The following is a 7999-nucleotide window of genomic DNA, read 5'->3' on the forward strand; positions in this document are numbered from 1 at the left end:
ACTACCATGAAAACAGAAGGACTTTACCAGCCAGCTTTTCTTATCAGTCTTCAGTACTGGCATAATGACAGCAGGATTGGAGTAACCAAGGTTAATAGGGACATAGACTACCCAAAGGCCCTATGATTTGGGTCCTACTCAACTCTATTATTGTTGCTGAATATCAAAACTGCCTACAGCAGAGACTGAAACCTATGCCCCATTATGGTACTTCCCTCAAGGAGACCAGTCAGCCAGATGGACCTCCAAAACCATAGTAATTTAACTGACATCCATATGTGTTCCTGGTATGGCTTTGCCTTCCCTGCTCTTAAGCTCCTAGCTAGCACCTCTATCTGATTACTTATAAAATGTTTGATTTTCTTACAGAGTATCTCATGTAACAACTAATCAGACCAAGAGATCCAACTTATAGCAAAGGCACATGGCAGTGAGATCCAATGGTAATATCTAGAGCAGAACGTGGCCTCTGAAGGTGGAACTGAAGTGTTGACCTGGAGTTGATAATAAAGCAATGGTTATAATATGATGCTATGTGCCCAATAAATAGGAAACTTGGGTCTGATTACCCAGTGGTGAGAGTAGGATGGCCTTGCTTACATCACACCTAGTTGCCTACTTAAGGAATTTATACTTCCCATACCAATTCTCTGGATTTAGAGGTGCTTACTGTTAAAGAGGTATGATTCCACCAGGAGACACATAGTAATAGTTCTAATAACTTTAGTTTGTGACTGCTGCTTGCTTAGTTCAGGCTTCTCATGCAAAGACACCATGGGGCAAGAAAAAGGAGCTATTCTTTTCTCCTGAAAAATTGGCCAGTTATTAATAGAAGATTGAGCTACTCTTAAGACTTGGGGATGTAAGGGGGGCACCTGAGTGGCCTCAGTCAGTGAGGCGGCTGACTTTGGTTCAGGTCATGATCTCACGGCTTGTGGGTTTGAGTCTGTGCTTGGAGCCTGGAGCCTACTTCAGATTCTATGTCTCCCTCTCTGTCTGTACCTCCCCTGCTCACACCCTATCTCGCTCTCTCAAAAAATAAATAAACACCAAAAGAAAAAAAACTTGGGGACATAAGTGAGATATATGGCTCTTCAGTTACCCTTTGGAGGCATCTCTTGGTATTCTTTGGTGAAAGTTTGACAGTAAATGTACTATTGTGTTTGCCCTGACCTGAAAAGGGTGTGGCACCTGGGGACTTATACCATCAGAAATGACATTGTTGATCATCCCTCCACAGAGGTACCAGCCTGGGTTAAGGAAAATCTTGAATGAAAAGTAGTGAGAGAATAGATACGTATCAATTGAGATCTCTGGTCCAGTGGCAATGGTGGGATAGGGATGTGGGTTGTAGAGTTCATCCCATTAACCTTCTTAAGTGTTTTCTCAGTAAAGGAGATCAAACAGAATGTTATGACACTGTTTGAACATTTTATTACTAAAAAAAAATCGATCAGAGTGTAACTAGGGTTGAGATGAGTAAAATCTTTGGTAGGTTGCACAGACCTATCCTTTATGATTGAAGCATTCATCCACCTTCATGTGTTGAAAGCTGACAGCTCACAACCAAGTTGCTCTGCAAGAAATGCCACCTGTATGGTGGTCACAAGCCCTCCCCAAGACATGCTAAATTCAATGGCTGGTTTATACAGTGGTATAAAAAATGAGCCTCCCTGTTTGAAGGCAGGATAACTTGGAATCGCCATCCTAGCTCCAGAGATCTCCATCACATTGGCTGAGTCCTTGGTGCAACTACATTCCAATTTAATTCCTTCATCTGTGTAATCCTTCTTCTTTCACTCCCGCACAGATGTTGATTCCAGGGGCACTCCTATCCTACATTGAATAAATCTCCTGTGTGGGCTCCTAGGCAGCCTGATCTAAGAAAAATGTCTATGAAGTTAAAGTCCTTAGAGATGAATGACATGATGTGGTGTATTTTCTTTTACTGGAAGCAGGTGAGCCTAAACTTAGCTAACTCCAAGAAATGTATTATTAGTGGGGATTTTTATCTTAGATGAGGATTTGATTCTAAAAGATTAATTTATAATTTGAAAATTATTTAAAAGATATGTAATTTAAACTCTCATCCAATATGAGAGTCCCCATCAATAATATGCTTCTTGGAGCTAGTTAAGTTTATGCTTAGTTGCCTCCAGTAAAAGAAAATACACTAACTACATCATGATGTACACTTCTAATGACATTAACATTCATAGACATTTTTCATATATGAACGTAACATATATTTTTAAATATATAATAAGTATGCATTATAAATAAATATGTAAATATTTATAAATATACATTAAACATATGACAAAATAAATGCATCTTATGGGTGTTAAATTAAAAATGACCTCTTCTGGACTGCTTGGGTGGCTTAGTCAGTTGAGCGTCTGGCTTAAGCTCATGTCATGATCTCACAGTTTGTGGGTTTGGGCCCTGTGTCAGCTCTGTGCTGACAACTCAGAGCCTGCAGCCTGCTTCAGATTTTGTGTCTCCCTCTCTGGCCCTCCCTCGCTCGTGTTAGCTCTCTTTCTTTCTCTCTCTCTCTCTCTTTCTCTCTTTCAAAAATAATAAATAATTTAAAAAAAAAATTAAAAAAAGAATGACATTTCCAACAGGCTGAAAATATTCCTTCTTTTTCCCAACATTAAGTTTAAATCTATTTATATAAGATTATATAGTTGTGAATCTAGATTAAATAAATGACTATATAATTAAAGGAAGGAGAAATTTTGATTAAAAGTAAATTGATATGTCAGCTCCCAGAAAATTAAAATTTTTGTAAATTATAATTACATGCATTTTGAGAAAAATATTTCATTAGCATTTTAAATGAAAATTTACATTTTTTAAATCTTTCTCTCCTCATATTGGTGCTATTATCAGCACTTTTCTTTCCTAGAATTGTCAGGCCTCTATAAATATGGTTAACTGCTTGACTAAGAAAATAAATTAAACTTTGAAGATGGTAATTTAAACTTCAGTTTATTTGATAGGGGGAACTAATGAAAGGAAGTGAATCAGGACTCCACAACCATGTGGCCTATTTGCTGACTCAAGTCAATTTGCTATACATGCTCTTTCCAACTAAATAGATGTTTTTTTTGTTTTTTTTCCCACAGTGTGATAGAGTTGTGACTGAAAGAGCTATAATACATAGCTATAGATACATCCTTCCTTATAACCATTATTTTTACTTTTCTAACACTTTCAAAAACATTATTCTGAAAAAATCACTACCACATCCTTTGGTTCAAATCAATAAATGAGAAAATGATGTGCAGTTCTGATTACCTTAAATACACATATTAGAAAATTATTACATTGTGTTAAAATAAAATTTAATTTTATCCTTTTCTCTTCAATCTTTTAATTTTACTTATTTTTCAAATCACTCTCCTAAATTAAATTTAGCACACACATCCATTATATATGTTATGTATGCTGTACCTATGACATCCTAATTTTTGAAACTTCTAAAACAAAAAAAAAAAATTCACGTTTTCATATAGTAACACTTCCTTTCTACTCATTTAAGAATTTTTTTTAATTGAGGGGACACAGCATGCCAATATGTTCTTTGACTCTAGATGTGACTTTTTCATTTTTCATGAACTTCCATTTAATTAAAATAAATAAAAGATATCATGAGAAAAATGCAACAATAGCTTAGAAATAATTAAGTATTCATATATTTCTATAACTTTTTTTCTTTAAAGAATGTATTTTATTAAAACAGCAAAAGCAAAACTTGAAGACATTCATTTCTGCAATGAACACTTATCTTTTCATTATGGTTAAACAAGTAAGGGAATAAAATTAAACTGCACATACCTCTTGAGATTCTGAATTATGGAACATATTGGAGGAGAAATTCTGGATGCTTCTGCAATTGTTTCTTTTAGTGAGGAGTTATCTTCACATGCTTCTGACTAGACAAACTGTTTTTCTTTTTTTCCAAGATAGAATTGTTCTCTTGCAATGTGATATGTTTTATCTGATGGCTTGAAACTATGATCCCAGAGATTCCTTACACAAAAATTTACAAAGATTGGAAATTTGTCAGCACATAATATTTCCTGTGTTGGAAATACTACTATATCTCATTTCAATTTTCTCTTGCCTGGACATACAGAAGACTCACTTTCACCCTATTTATTTTTATATGTAATTGTGTGCTAACTCTACTCAATAATAGAGCTAAAGTGATATATTTCACATCATGGCCAAGCCAGAGAAAAGACTATGCATTGTTTTCTAGTCTCCTTTTGCCTCTTCTTGATGACGAGAAGGGGCTCATGTTTCCAAGGGTGGATTTCAGAGTGGTAGAGCCACCATTATACTGAAGCCTTGAGAGGTGGTATGGCATAGTTGCTTACCCCAACTGTAGTGGATATACAGTTGAAAAGGTATCAGCATTTATCACATTACACTACTAAGATTTGGGGGTTAATTGTTGCTTTGCCTTAAACTAATATATCTGGATCAATAATATATCTGCACTAAAAGATATTGATATATAAAATTAAGATTTTATTAAGATTTGATATGACAATAGCAAGCGATCAGTGTAGTGAAATACTATTTCAGAAATCTTACCAGACTACTATTTTGGTTTCCCAGTTTTGTTTTCCTCTTTTCCTCTCACCTGTATTTAAACAGACTCAATATTTAGGCTCCTTGCTTTTGCAGAGAGATGTGACAAAATATATTGATATGTGCTCATTTTTTAAAGCTTCTTTTGCATAGGCCACTATCTTTCACAGGAGAAGATCACTGGGCATAAATAAATGTATTGGGGAAACGGGATTTGAGAAATGCAGTTTCCACTGAATGGAGGAATACAGAGTAGAAATGAAAAAGCATTGGTATGTTCTAAAAAAAGGGCCTTTGCTCCTTATGCTCAGGCAGAACGACAAGCAGGCTGCACAAAAACTCAAATGAAAAAGATATAGAGTAAGAATAGATAAGTAGGGCATATCGAGTTTTCTTTCTACAGAAAATTATAGGAAGAGCAAGGTGAATCACAAGTCCACATAAATGGCCTTGAAACAGTAGATCCGATAGTCATGAAGAGACCTAGAGGATAGAATAAAGTCTCATGATGAACTAATTAAATTACCATGAGTAAATACCATAGAGAATGTTGGATAGCTCTGGAATCACATGTGTGGATTAACAACTAAAACCATATAAGAACAATGATCAAATCAGAAGCGAGAATAGTCAACATCCATAACCAGTCCTCTGAAAACTTCTATAACTCAAGCAGACATGGAAATGGTGAAATAAGGAAAATCCACAAATTAAAACAATGAGTTTAAAATTTACTACCTTAGAGGGGCGCCTGGGTGGCGCAGTCGGTTAAGCGTCCGACTTCAGCCAGGTCACGATCTCACGGCCTGTGAGTTCGAGCCCCGCGTCAGGCCCTGGGCTGATGGTTCGGAGCCTGGAGCCTGTTTCCGATTCTGTGTCTCCCTCTCTCTCTGCCCCTCCCCCGTTCATGCTCTGTCTCTCTCTGTCCCAAAAAATAAATAAAAAGCGTTGAAAAAAAAAAAAATTAAAATTTACTACCTTAGAGAACCATGAGTTCAAAATAGAAATTATAGTAAAAAAAAAAAAATTAAAGTACAACTTATTGTATACTACAGTAGTGAGCTGACATCCCATCCCTGTTGTAATAACAAATAGAGAAAGTGAAAACAATAATTATAACCTGAGCTTTATAAATTAATCTGATTTACTTACACCTAAAGATTTAAATGTGTCCAGATGCAAAAGTTAAAGATGCCAGTTTTGTGGGGGTGCCTGGGTGGCTCAGTTGGTTAAGCAACCAACCGACTTCGGTTCAGGTCATGATCTCGTGGTTTGTGAGTTGGAGCCCTGGGTCAAGCTCTGTGCTGACAGCTCAGAGCCTGGAGTCTGCTTCAGATTCTGTGTCCCCTCTTCTCTATACCACTCCTCTGTTCATTCTCTGTGTCTCTCTGCCTCTCAATAATAAATAAATGTTAAAAAAATTAAAGATGCTAGTTTTGTGGACTTTCCAGCCAAAGAAATATTCTCTATATGTATGTACTGTTTATAACTCAAATAGCTTACATCTCGAGATATTAAAAAATTATCCCAATTTGACCAGAGATCAACAAAATAATAAAAGTCAAATAGTAAACATTTCAGGTTTTCTGAGCCATATGGTATGTTTTGTAGCTACTCCATTCTATTATTGTAGCATGAAATCAGCTATCGATAACTCTGAAGTGAATGAGTCTGACTGTGTTCCAATGAAACTTTATCTACAGAAAGAGGTAATGGGCTGGATTTGGCTCATGGACCATAGTTTCTCTACCCCCAGTCAGGTTCAAAGCATAGGGCATTTTTTACAACTTGGGGACCATCACTTCTCCGCCTTTTGGCTAATATCAAGTGTAGTATCTGTTCTTATCAGTTTAATATCTGATATGTCCTCTTTCTGAGGACAATATGCTAACGGATTTTTGGAGCAGGAAGATGGAATAGGACCTTGTTCTGTCCACTGCAGGCATTCACCAGGTATTGCAATACCAGGAAAGGTGCACCCCCTCTGGGGAATAACCAAGCAGCTCCAGTACTGTTGACCACCTGTAGTGATTCCTGAGCTTCTGCCTGGAGGGTCTTAGTGTATCTATGTGCCAGGTGCCTTCACTCTACAGGTGCAACTAGAGTCAGGAAAAGTCAGTCAAGATTGCAATGCAGGAGTGTATGGAATATATATCTACACGTCCACTATGGTCTTCTTACATACTAGGAACATGAATACAAGTATAAGCCAATAGTGGAAGTGGTTTTCCTAATTTTTTTCCGTCTTCTGTTTCTGTCTTTAGTGATTTCCTCTCCCAGGTTTTGTTTTCTTATAACTTATTTTTTGAAGGAAAAAAAATCCAAAACTTTGGGATCATTTTTTTCTTTACTTTTTAAAAGCCATTTTAATAATCTTCTTTTCATGTGTTTATTCATAAAATGTGACTTGGCTTTCCCATTGACAAGTAATTCCAAATCTCCAAAGTTTAAATAAAATGATTTTATAATTAGGACATTGGGATGAATGATAACTGTGTGTTTTGGAGGAAAATGGAGATTGACAGGCAACTTCTATAAATTGGCAGTCAGAGAAAAAGTAGCAGAAAAAGAAAGTATGTCACATTGGAATATTTTTTTTCAAATATATTGAAACTTATGGCACTTTTTTCCCTCATTTTAACCCTGCATGTCTGTGCTTTTTCATCACTGATAGGCAGAAATGTTTATTCTCCCTGAAATGCTGAATCTGACCCAAACTTCAATACATTTCACAAGTAAGAATCTGCTATGCAGAATATATTTCTTTTGCGCAGTTAACAGCATTCCTAATGAGCTGTTAATGAGCTGTCAGTTTCTAATATAAACTAAAGAGCTAGAGTAGTCACAGAGGAATTCTAGAAACAAAAATGTTGCATCCCCAAAACATAATCAAATGAATTGTTCCAAGATTTATAATTACCCTTAAGTTATACTGATGTTATGTGCCATTTCTTTTGTTTGTTTGTTTGTTTTTGTTTTTAATTTATTTTTGGGACAGAGAGAGACAGAGCATGAACGGGGGAGGGGCAGAGAGAGAGGGAGACACAGAATCGGAAACAGGCTCCAGGCTCCGAGCCATCAGCCCAGAGCCTGACGCGGGGCTCGAACTCACGGACCGCGAGATCGTGACCTGGCTGAAGTCGGACGCTTAACCGACTGCGCCACCCAGGCGCCCCTGTTATGTGCCATTTCTAAATTACTAGCAGTGTTTTTGAAGATCAGTTTGTGATCTTAAGTATTATCCACTGCACAATGTTACTATTTTTAATATTTGTTACTATTTTAACTATTACTAAATATTATTTATTATGGAACTACTCTGTGCCAGCCAATGTATTCTCGGAAGTTATAATCTATTGAGGAATACTATGACTTGTATAATTATTTTAATAAT

General features: G+C 36.4%; 1 non-coding gene across 1 annotated transcript; it reads left to right on the forward strand.

The window, feature by feature from the left end:
* Positions 1-6402: 6402 nt before the first annotated feature.
* LOC131515637 (U2 spliceosomal RNA) lies at positions 6403-6589 on the forward strand. Its single transcript, XR_009263688.1, has one exon. It is a non-coding gene; the product is annotated as a U2 spliceosomal RNA (small nuclear RNA).
* Positions 6590-7999: the final 1410 nt, after the last annotated feature.

The sequence above is a fragment of the Neofelis nebulosa genome, chromosome 6 (genome assembly GCF_028018385.1).
Source record: "Neofelis nebulosa isolate mNeoNeb1 chromosome 6, mNeoNeb1.pri, whole genome shotgun sequence".
Lineage (NCBI taxonomy): Eukaryota > Metazoa > Chordata > Mammalia > Carnivora > Felidae > Neofelis > Neofelis nebulosa.